Source organism: Puma concolor, chromosome B4, assembly GCF_028749965.1.
Source record: "Puma concolor isolate L17-30 chromosome B4, mPumCon1.1.hap2, whole genome shotgun sequence".
NCBI classification, from domain to species: domain Eukaryota; kingdom Metazoa; phylum Chordata; class Mammalia; order Carnivora; family Felidae; genus Puma; species Puma concolor.
The window spans coordinates 130709711-130721584 of NC_141673.1; the positions used below are offsets into that span (position 1 = coordinate 130709711).

At 47.0% G+C, this 11874-nt stretch overlaps 1 long non-coding RNA gene across 1 annotated transcript; it reads right to left on the reverse strand.

Moving 5' to 3' along the window:
* Positions 1-1487: 1487 nt before the first annotated feature.
* Positions 1488-10385, reverse strand: LOC147579507 (uncharacterized). Its single transcript, XR_015254016.1, has 2 exons — positions 5031-10385; positions 1488-2272 (listed from the first exon to the last, which is right to left on the reverse strand). It is a non-coding gene; the product is annotated as an uncharacterized LOC147579507 (long non-coding RNA).
* Positions 10386-11874: the final 1489 nt, after the last annotated feature.

Consider the following 11874-nt stretch of genomic DNA (forward strand, 5'->3'; position numbering starts at 1 on the left):
CACCCTGCACCAGCTTCGGCCCTCAGCACTTTTTTTCTCCCGTCTCCGCATTCCCTTCACCCCCAAAAACCTGACTGAGGAGACATTCTGGAAGGTTCCGGTCCCACTGTGTGTCCTCTGGCTCTCTCGCCCACGGAGAGCCAGGCGCCAATCCTCAACGGCACCTTGGTGGCTTCCCCCTGCCGTGACAGCCCCCAGGCCGGGAGCCATCAGGGAAGGTAACGGACATCAAACTCCTGTGGACAGGTGGCATTGGAAGAGAACAGGAAAGGGGACTCGAGTACAGGGTGATCCAGAAAGACGATGAAGCTATGGTCGGCCTGCACTCAGTGAAGAGGATGCCTCGCTCGCTCGCGCGGGGGAATATGGGACTCCGTTGACACTTGAAATAGTCCCGGGGGGGGGGGGGAGGGGGAGAATGAAAAAGGAAGCTTAACATGTCAGAGATGCATCCGAGGATCACAATCAGTTCTATGCTGCCAAAGATCTAAAAAAAAAAAAAAATTAAAAATAAAAAAACAAAAAAGGGGCCAAGGGGAAGACATTCTTTCTGCAGTGAAACCTTTCAAATTCTCAACGGCTCCTACTCATCACAAGTGCAAGCCCACCACACGTAAATGGTTTCCCCCTCTCTGTCCCTCTCCCCCACCGTCCCACCCACTGTTCTCAGGCCAGAGACCGGAGAGCTAACCCAGCTGCTGCCCCAGATCCCTGGGAGTGTGGACGGGGAGGAGCAGGTCCGCCTGGTCTGTGCGGGAGGAGGGGAGGGGGGCGGGGCTTCCCGTCCGAGCCCACCACACAAAGCTGCTTTTCTTTTGGGATCTGTAGGAAATGGAAGGTGGTGATCGCCAAGCGCTTCTCTCTCATTAAAACCACCAGTAAAAGCGTGTCCTGTTTTGCACAAGGTGTTACGTTTTTCTTTTTTACGGGAAACCAAGGGAAAAGCACATGGCCATCCATTCGAGTGTTCTGACCGTTGTGGCTCATTTTCTATTTGTTAGCACTTGTGTGACAAAGAGCTCAGACCCGACTTCGACTTCTCTCGGCACCCGGCTACCAATGTGTCACTTATTCAAAGAACCCAACTATGCCCTTAGATTTTTATCCCGTGTCTCTTAGGCGGAGCAGGGGTGGGGGGTAGAAAGTCCCGGCTCCCAGAGGGCCCGTACGCCTACAGCCTCGTCAGCTACCTTGATGTACCCGCATTCGTCTGCAGACACCAAGAGAGGAAGAAAGAAGAGAAAAGGTGTGTGGGAGCTGCACGTTTACATGTGTTTTGAGCTCTGCTTAATACACAACCGGAAAGCCATCTATCTTCAAAGGCCTCAAAAATACTTTTATAATAATGAGCGCACACTCTTCGTTGGGTTATTCCAAATGGCACAAACACGGTCTCCACAGAGGGGGTACGCTGTGCTTAGTGGCACGGGGGGGGGGGGGGGGCGGGGGAGGGGACGCTTTTTCTCACTTGTAATGACTTCCTATTGCAAAGGCATTTTGACAGCCAGGGACAGGAGCCGGGGTGGGGTAATTTTGTGGGCAAACAGAACCACAGTTAGCTTTAGCGTAAAAAGAAAAATCTTTGTTTTTTTTTATGTATGTGTAATCCGAGAGTAATGAGAGACTCTACCAGACCAGGAGGGTAGGATGGACACTACAATGAATTCAGTGGCAGTGCTCTCCTCCTGCTGTAGCTTGGAAAGCACTGTGGGGTCCCACTGAGGCTGGGACTGCTCTAGGCAACTGAGGGCCCGGTGTCCCCTCTCCGTGCACACCAGCTCTGTGGTGGTAACAGCTGGAGAAAGGGACATCCTCACAAAACCTTTGGGGAAACCCTGCGGGAGAAACAAAATTGGTTCCAATGCCATGAAGCGATCGTGGGGAGGGAGGGGATGGGGTTTTCGTTGCCCTCATTTTGATGATCAATCAGAGCTACAGCCCACAGGTTTTCTTCCATCCCCATTCAGAATATTCTGCACCGGGCCATCTTTCTTTCTCTCCAGTGACACACAGATAATCAAACTGAACTGTGTGCAGCAGGGCAAGTCAAGAGAGAAACCGAGGAGGTGACAAGGTTACGTGGCTGCGGGGTGACCAGCACGTACCGTAGTTTCAAATCTGGTCTGACGTCCATCGGATCACGCTTTGAGCCCAGTTGGGTTTACGAGGAATGAGAGACGAAAATTCTTCCTCAACGCTTGGGTTTTGGATTCAGGAGGCAGCGAGGAACGGGGTGGGAGGGAAATCCAGTTCAGACAAACACCATTATAGTCTGGTAGTAAAGACGGAGATTAAGTCAAACAGGTTTTACTGTTGAGCTGCGTTCAGTTACTACAAAATGTACATACTGTTAGTCCTTTGAGACCGACATGATTCATGACCAGTGTGGTGGGAAACAATAGCTGTTTTGTACAAGCACTTGCAAGCTCTTCCCAGATCCCGATTTCTTTAAAAACAAAGTAAGATGGAATATAAAGCCCCTGGTCTGATATAAGCCCCTACTGGATTCTTGGGATACGTGTAAGAAATTGCCTGTTTAGCCTGAAGACTGTTGGGAACACCTACATCAGACTTTGTTGTGAGACAGGTGGATTTTTTTTGTTTTGTTTTATTATATGCAGGTGAGTGTTGAAACTGTTAAAATTCCGATTTGTTTTCATTCAGTGTTAGTTCTAAATATAGCAAACCCCCCTCCAGGTGCTATCAGATGACCAGTTACTGCTTAGTTAACTAGGTGTAAAGTTTTACATATACATTAATGTCAATAGTTTATTACACGTTGTGTAAAATGGACTCTAGTTTAATAATGGGGAGAAAGGATTAGGTTGCTCCTGAAACTGACTGTAGAGCATGTAAAATGATTTTACTGGATTCTGTTCAACTGTAATCAATGAAAAGGATGTATGTTGTAGACAAAGTTGCAGAATTAAAAAGAAATCTGCTTTTAATTTATTCTTTTTGTATTAAGAATTTGTATAGTACCTTTACATTTTGCAAAACAGTGTTGTCAACACTTATTAAAGCATTTTCAAAATGAAAAGATCTTGGCTGCCTCTCGGAGATTTTGTTTCTAAGCGGTCTGTGCTTCAACAGGCTCCGGAAGTCTGTAATTCAGGTGCCTTTGTCCTCCTCGGATTTTTTTTTTTCTTTTAAGTCAATCTAAAGCTGATACCCTCACGGTCTTGCTAGATACAGAAGAGCTCAGTTTGTGTCGTAGAGGCTAAGTCTCCCTTTCTCTAATTGCCTTGTTAATTATACAAAGACGACATATTCTCAATGATGTGCTCCTACCACTGAAAAGGATTAGACGTTCGAGGTCAGTCTCTGGCTACATTAGCATGTGTCTCACTGTTCCTTACAAGTAGTTACCCATACGCAGCATGTGCCGGGCCTGGGTCCTGTCCCCACAGAATGGCGGAACCAACGCTGAGGCAATCCGGGCTTTGGGCCATCCTTAGTCTCTCTGTGGTCCCTGGGTCTGTGGAGGAGGCACAGGACCCATCGGGGAGGCAGGCAGGATGCTCAGGCTCTTTACCAGCACTGCTGTTGGCCGTGCACTCACACCACAGCTCTCGCTTTGTCACCACCATCTACATCACGTCACCGAGGCAGCAGCCAGTTGGGCCCGCAGGCGCAAGGAGCCAGCCCCCGGCTGAAGGACAAAATGGCAACTGGCCGACTTTCGTAGAGACCGCACTGCCCTTGCATCCCTGGTCCCCTGACCCGATGTGCGTCTCTTCACCAGCAGGAGACGCTAAGCCAGGAGGCCAAGAACACCCCCTGGACGGAAAGCTCTTGCTGAAGCATTTGCCACCAGAGCGAGCTAACACCTGCCAGAAATGAAAACAATCCCCAGAGGAGGTGAATGAAGCACGTCAGAGGCGAGCCCATGAGGACATTTTACACTTCCTAAGCCTTTCCTTGGGAAGGCAACCAGGGCCTCTGTATGTCAAGATAATCATCACTAACGTCAAACAAACAAACGGAGATATTCTGTAAGTCTTTTACATGCACACAGGTCACGGCTCGGGAAATAAATTCAGCATCTCGTCATTCAGCTCTGACCATCCCACGAAAGCAACTGGCACGCAGGAAGACAGGACTTGAACATTTCTTTTCCTGCTTCTCCCCACCTTTTACACCACACACGCACACATTCCCCTTTCACAGTGCTAACAAAGCAATTCCAAACAGCTATTATGTTGGTTACCAGAACACAAACATCCACAAATCCCAGTAGAAAGCATTAAAAATAGGCAGGGCTGCGGCCGCTTCCTCCCAAAATGCCAGTTCAAAAAAGCTCACGCCTAAGGTTCTCTCTAAAGCAAGCGTCGGAGAACCGCCGGTGAGGGCGAGCAGAGGCCCTTCACTGCACGTCCGGGAGGAATCCAGCTCTTCTCCAGCTCACACGCACACAGATGAGACACAGGCACACAAGCACTGCGCGAGGGGAAACGAGGTAGCCCAGCAGTAAGCAGACGGAAGGAAGAGTTGAAAAGGAGTCCAGGGGAGGAGAAATCGAGGTGTGTCTAACGGGATCTCCCTGCCGGCCTGGTCCGAGGGGCCGGCCGGTGGAAGATGCGGCAGAGAAGGGGGGAAACCCTGCTCCCCCTCTCGGCCTTGCGCGAAGCCTCCCCTCCCCAGCCCAGCCACTCTCTCTTCAGATAGGACCTGAAAGGCCTGGCTTGCAACGCAGGAGACTAACCAGTGAGTTGACAGAACTCATACATTTACAGTTGCACCAAGATTTTTTTTTTTTTTTTTAATCAGAAACCCATTTTTTTCTCCATCAACTATTATCCCTACAACCAAGTGAGTTCCTTTGGACTTTCATTCATTCATCCTTTTTCTATGAAACCCGCTGCCATCAACCTTCTATTTCCCCCATTCAACCAAAACCATTCCTGTTGAGGTCAAGGACGACTCCCTACAGTCCCAAATGCAACGGTTAATTCCTGCCAAGGTCAAGGACGGCTCCCACAGTGCCAAATACAACGGTTAATTCTCTGTTTTCATCCTACATGACTTACCGGCTACACGACACAGTGGGTCCCCTCGCGTCCTTCTCTGGAATGCCAGCACATGGTGTCCTCCCGGGTTTTCCTGCTCACGGCAGTCAGTCAGGGCTCCTGTTTCCAACCTCCTCGGTAGTTTTCATCTCCCTGGCGCCCCGGCATCGGCCCTTCCCGGCTCTGTTCTCTCCCCTTCACCGTCCCCCACTCTTCCTGGAGCTGGCCTCTACTCTCACGGTTTTAAGTGTCGTGTAGGGGCTGACGACACCTGTGTTTATCCCCGTGTCCCCGAGCTTGGACATCTTCCTGTCAACGTCTCCACCTGGAGATGATCTAACATGCTAGCATGGGGGCGCCTGGGTGGCTCAGTCGGTTAAGCGTCCGACTTCAGCTCAGGTCACGATCTCACGGTCCGTGAGTTCGAGCCCCACGTCGGGCTCTGGGCTGATGGCTCGGAGCCTGGAGCCTGCTTCCGATTCTGTGTCTCCCTCTCTCTCTGCCCCTGCCCCGCTCATGCTCTGTCTCTCTCTGTCTCAAAAATAAATAAAACGTTAATATGCTAGCATGGCCAGAGCTCACGCTCTGACCTTCCCCCTCCAAACCTGCTCCACCGTCTCCTTCCTCGGCTCAGCCACAGGCAACTCCAACCGTCCAGGGCTCGGGCAAAAATCTTGGCATCATCCCAAAGTCTTGCAATCACCCCTGGAGGACCATCCACTCATTCCTTCTCACCTCACGTCTGCAGCAAACCAGAGGTATGGAATCCCTGGCCCGCAGAGATTTCTATTCTATGGTGAGTGGAGGGAGGGAGAAAATAAAAAGTACATTCTAGAACACACTAGAAGGTGCTAAGAAAGCAGGCTCGGTCAGTGGTAGCTACCACTCAGGGCAGGGAAACAAAGGCGGGGGAAGGTTAAGACCGAGAAGCATGAAGGAGGTGCCCTGTGGAGCAGGGAGTCAACCCTTCAAGGAGAGGACCCAGTGGGCACCCCAGGCACCTGGCGGGACCCGCAGAGCCGGGATTCAGGCCCCAGAAGAGGCGGCACAAGCCTATGATGCCGTGATCTCCGAGTGCTGGTTCTCCAAGCGTGGAAAACTGCCAAACGGAACCATTCCTCCTTCAGCAATTAGGTGGCCCTGCTCATGCTCTCTCTCAAAAATAAACATTAAAAAAAATTATTAAAAAACTGTATAAAGGACAAAAAGCCACAGGTACCTTTTAGGCCCACGTGGGCATAATGTGAGTCCCAGACTCATAATGGGAATCAAAGCTGATTTTGCCCCAAATAATGAAGTCACAAGCACATATCTTCTCAAGTATCTTTCAATCAGTAACAAATATTTAGGACTTTTCCCTCTCAAAGCCGTTTGTTACTCTAACAAAGACCTGGGGATAAACACCAGAGAGAGACAAGAGCTAGATGCTTCCGTCTAATAAGCCGGGTGACAGAATTGCCCCTCCGGACCAGAAGCACTCCTCTGGGTCTCCAGCACCCGGTGGTCTCTGAACTGCCTTTAACATCAGTTGGATGAAGGGGTTTTCCGCAGCTGAGACGACCGGGGGCCCACATCCACAGACTCACGCACAGGAACGCAGGTGCATTTCTGTCTTAGCAGGATGTGGCAAAGCCCCACCTCACTGCAGCTCAGGCAGGCGCACCCCTAGAGCACCGTCACATACCTGCCACAAGTCTTGATTTTGTAAGCCAAGAAATCTGAGTAATGTCTGTATTTCTTAGGGGCTGAATTCAGCAACATATGTGGGAACACCCTGAACCGGGGAATTACCCCATACTCCTCTCATAAAACAAGAGGCCACGAGGAAGACCGCTGTGATGCGTAACTGTGTCAACGTGGCTGGTACACAGGGTGCCCAGATGTCTGGTTCAACATTATTCTGGATGCAGGCACCTGGGTGGCTCAGTCAGTTAAGTGTCTGACTCTTGGTTTCAGCTCAGGTCATTATCTCACGGTTTCGTGACTTTGAGCCCCTCCTCAGGCTCCACACTCGACTTGGGATTCTCTGTCTCCCTCTCTCTCTCTCTGCCCCTCTAGCACGCGCGCTGTCTCTCAAAATAAACTTGGGGGGAAAAAACCCACATTATTCTGGAGGAGATTAATGTCTGAATCACTGGACTGAGTAAAGCAGATGGCTCCTCGCAGTGTGGGTGGGCCTTGTCCAATCAGTTGAAGGCATGGGGAGCATGCTCACACATGCTCCCTCTCTCAGCCCCACTTGTTGAACTAGGGTATTGGTCTTCTCCTTTCGTCAGACTAGAACTTACACCATTGGCTTTCCAGGGTCTCAAGCATTTGGACTCAGGCTGGAATTTCTACCATCAGCTCTCCCAGGTCTCTAGCTGCAGACAGCAAATCATGGAACTTTCCAGCCTGCGTAAATAGAAGTAGATCTCCATCTCCTATCGGTCTTTCTCTGGACAACCTAAGAAAGCAGCCCAAGGCTTATACTTTGACCCCACGACACCACCCACGACCAACTCTGCTATCTTTAGCGCCTATCTCTCATCGTCATGATTGCAGGACAGTGGCAAAGCCTCGGAGACTCAGGAGCACTTTCCAGAAAGGAACACAGGACGGGCAGAAGATGTCTGCCGGCTAAGTCTGTTCCTTTCTCTTAGAAAAGCAACAGCTTTCCTGGAATTCCCACCCAACCGACCTCTCCTACATGGGCTACTGGCAGAACATGTCACATAACCAACCCTAATTTCAAAGAGTCATAAATCAGCAAGCAGCTTTAATTATGCACACTGCAGCTCTGAACAAATGAAGCTTCTATTAGCAGAGAGAGGAGAATGAAAGCAGGGTAAGCAACCCGCAGTGTCTACACCAGACGCAGACGCACCTTAACTTGCACAGCAAAGGAAAAGAAAAATAGCCAAGTCTTAAATAATAATCTAATAAAACTAAAGTTTAACAAAAACACAAAAACTCACTAGATTTCCTCTCTCTCAAATCCTATACGCTTCAGGCACACCAGTATGATGACATCATCCATCAAGAGAAAAAATTGCAAGAAGACTGACACATGATTTATATAAAATCTGGCAAAGACAGCCAACAAAGATTATGTTAACATCTGATCTAGTTATAAAATTATTTCCCCTTCGCATAAAAAGTAACCTAGCACAGAGGCAAGCCACAGAGTGGGAGAAGTATTTCTAACACATATATCTAACAAAGGACTCATAGCCAGAACAAAGAAATGGAAATCAGTAAGAAAAAGGCAGGCAATTCAATAGAAGAAATGGACAAAAGTAAAATCTTGAATGGAAACTTCACAAAAGAGAATATCCAAATGGCCAGTAAGCACGTAAAAATGATGCTCAGCTTTATCTGTCATCAGGGAAATGCAAATTAAAGCCACAATACAATACCATTTTAATCCACCAGAAGGGCTAAAACAAGAATGACAGGATATATCATGTGTAGCCAAGATGTGGAGGACCTGGAACTTTCAAATCCTGCTCGTGGGAGTGTCAAGGGTACAAGTCCTTTGGAAAATTCCTTGACAGTATCCTGTACAACTGAGTATGTACATATGTCCCAGACATTTCACACCGTGGTGTATACCCATATTCACCAAAAGATGCATACCCAACATTCATACAATTAGAACCAACTCAAATGTCTAACAACAGTAAAATAGATAAATCATGGGATGCAGCAATGAGAATGAACAAACCAGAACCATACACAATGAGGATTAGAAACTGTAAGAAACAGGGGCACCTGGGTGGCTCAGTTGGTTAAGCATCCAACTCTTTTTTCAATTTATTTTTGAGAGAGAGAGAGAGAGCGCGCACACGAGAGAGAGAGACACGGAATCCAAAGCAGGCTCCAGGCTCTGAGCTGTCAGCACTGAACCCGACACAGGGCTCGAACCCACGAACCACAAAATCATGACCGAAGTGAAAGTTGGACACTTAACCCACTGAGCCACCCCGGCGCCCCAAGCATCAAACTCTTGATTTCAGCTCAGGTCCTGATCTCACGGTCTGTGGGATCGAGCCCCACATCGGGCTGAACACTGACATCACGGAGACTGCTTGGGATCCTCTCTCACCCTCTCTCTCTTCCCCTCCTCAGCTCACACACATGCTGCGTCTCTCAAATATTAAAAAAAAAGAGAGAGCAATCAAACATAAAGTAAGTCAAATATACTGAGTCCATTTATAGATGAGCAAGTTAACAAACAAGCAAAACTAACCAATGTGGGGAGTGACTGCTAATGGGTATAGAGTTTCTTCTGGGGGTGACGGAATGTTCTGAACTTAGATTAGTGATGGCCCCACATCTCTGAACATTCTAAATCCACCATATACTTTAAATTTTAAGGTATGTATATTATGTAGCAGTAGAGGTTTTTTTTGTTTTGTTTTGCTGTAATGATGTTAGACGCTAGGACCATGGTAGGACTAGACGGGGGCATGAGATTTCTGGGGTGTTAATAACATAATCTTTCCTGACTTAGGTGCTAATTACTTTGGGAGATGCTCACATTGAAAGACTTACCATGATATGGTACTCTCTTGATTTGTACCTTTTTCTCTGTGTTATACTTTGCTCAAAATTTTACATTAAAAGAAATGCAATCTAGCCCCGAGTCTAGGGAAATAATCTTTAAAGGGCTGAGCAGCAAAGGAAACAATAAAACTAAAAGGCAACCAACGGATTAGGAGAAGATATTTGCAAATGGCATATCAGATAAAGGGTTAGTATCCAAAATCTATCAAGAACTTATCAAACTCAACACCCAAAAAACAAATAATCCAGTGAAGAAAGGGACAGAAGATATGAACAGACACTTTTCCAAAGAAGACATCCAGACGGCTAACAGGCACATGAAAAGATGCTTAATGTCACTCTTCATCAGGGAAATACAAATCAAAACCACAGTGAGATACCACCTCACACCTGTCACAATGGCTAAAATTAACGATCGAGGAAACAACAGATGTTGGTGGGGATGTGGAGAAAGGGGAACCCTTTTGCACTATTGGTGGGAATGCAAACTGGTGCAGCCGCTCTGGAAAGCTGTATGGAGGCTCCTCAAGAAGTTAAAAATACACCTACCCTACAACCAGCAACTGCACTACTAGGAATTTATCCAAGGGATACAAAAATGCTAATTTGAAGGGGCACATGCACCCCAATGTTTAGAGCAGTGCTATCAGCAATAGCCAAGGGGCACCTGGGTGGCTCAGTTAAGCATCTGACTCTTGGTTTCAGCTCAGTTCATGATCCTACTTTCCTGAGTTCAAGCCCCAAGTCAGGCTCCATGCTGAGGTGCAGAGCCTGCTGGAGATTCTCTCTCTCTCTCTCTCTCTCTCCCCCTCTCTCTTCCCCTCCCCCACTCACAGTCTCTCTCAAAATAAATAAATAAATAAATAAATAAATAAATAAATAAATAAATAAAATAACCAAAATATGGAAAGAGCTCAAATGTCCATTGACTGGTGAATGGAAAAAGATGTGTTCTATACACACATACATACACACGTACACACACACACAGGAGTATTACTCAGTGATCAAAAAGAATGAAATCTCGCTATTTGCAACACGGATGGAACTAGATGATATTACGCTAAGCGAAAGTAGTCAGAGAAAGACAAATCATCATATGATTTCACTCACATGTGGAATTTAAGAAACAAAACAGATAAACACAGGGGAAGGGAAGGAAAAATAAGATAAAAACAGAGAAGAGGGAGGCAAACCCTAAGAGACTCTTAAATACAGAGAACCACCTGAGCGTTGCTTGCTGGAGGGGAGGTGGGTGGGAGGATGGGCTAAATGGGTGATGGGGATTAAGAGGAGGGCACTTGTCGGGATGAGCACTGGGTTTTATAGGTAAGTGATGAATCACTGGGTTCTATTCCAGAAACCAATACTACACTGTACGTTAACTAACTTGAATTTCAATTAAAAATAAATAAATAAAGGGCTAAAGCAAACCCTCAACAGATATTTGATGCATACTAGACTCTGCATCTTTCTCTACCCCAATCCCACCTCTGGGTTCTCAGTTATTTTATACCTTGTTTAACCTTGCTTTACACAACTGACAGCCAGCATAAGGTGGTCATCTATCCACACTGCAATCACACGCAGTGTTGTGGTTTTTCTCCCCTTGGTGGACAGACTCTTCATTTGAAATCTAAGAATTCCCGCTTCAGAAGGATTTAGCATTTAAAAGGTTCTAAATTCTGCTATGCTTCACATTAACCTTGAACGCAGAGTGTGATCTCTACACCTCCATATTTAAAAAACTTTTTAAAAATTTTCCTAAATATGTTTAATAATGTATTGTTATTATGTTAAACCAGCATAACTATGCTCTTAAATTCAAATTATCTATACATGAACAGTTCTGGGTTAAAACACTTTTTAAAATTAGAGTCCCTTTGCTCTGAATTCATCTGCCAGCTCATTTTCTTCCTTAACTCATACTTCCTTTTAATCGGTGGTTTTCAAACTGCCAGTCACAAGGCATTATTAATGGGTTTGTCAACCAGTTTAGGGTCACCACCACCATGTTTTTAAAAGAAATACAAGAGAAGACTCTGTAAGTGCTTTTGTTTCAATTATATATGCATTTAGGTACCTATGTGCTTGTACGGTTTACTCTGAGTGATGGTCAGGAAAGTTCCAAGTTTTAACTGTCCTACCTCACAGGATGACAGAAACTCTAAGCCAGGCTCAGACTGCAACGCTAATGGTTGGCAATTTCTCCCAAGCGCTTAAGGAAGAGCAGTTGGAGAGGAAAGGCACTTTGGTTTGGGCGAGCTGTCAACCTGGGAGTTCAGAAAGGCACGGGGGCGGGGGGGGGGGGGGGGGG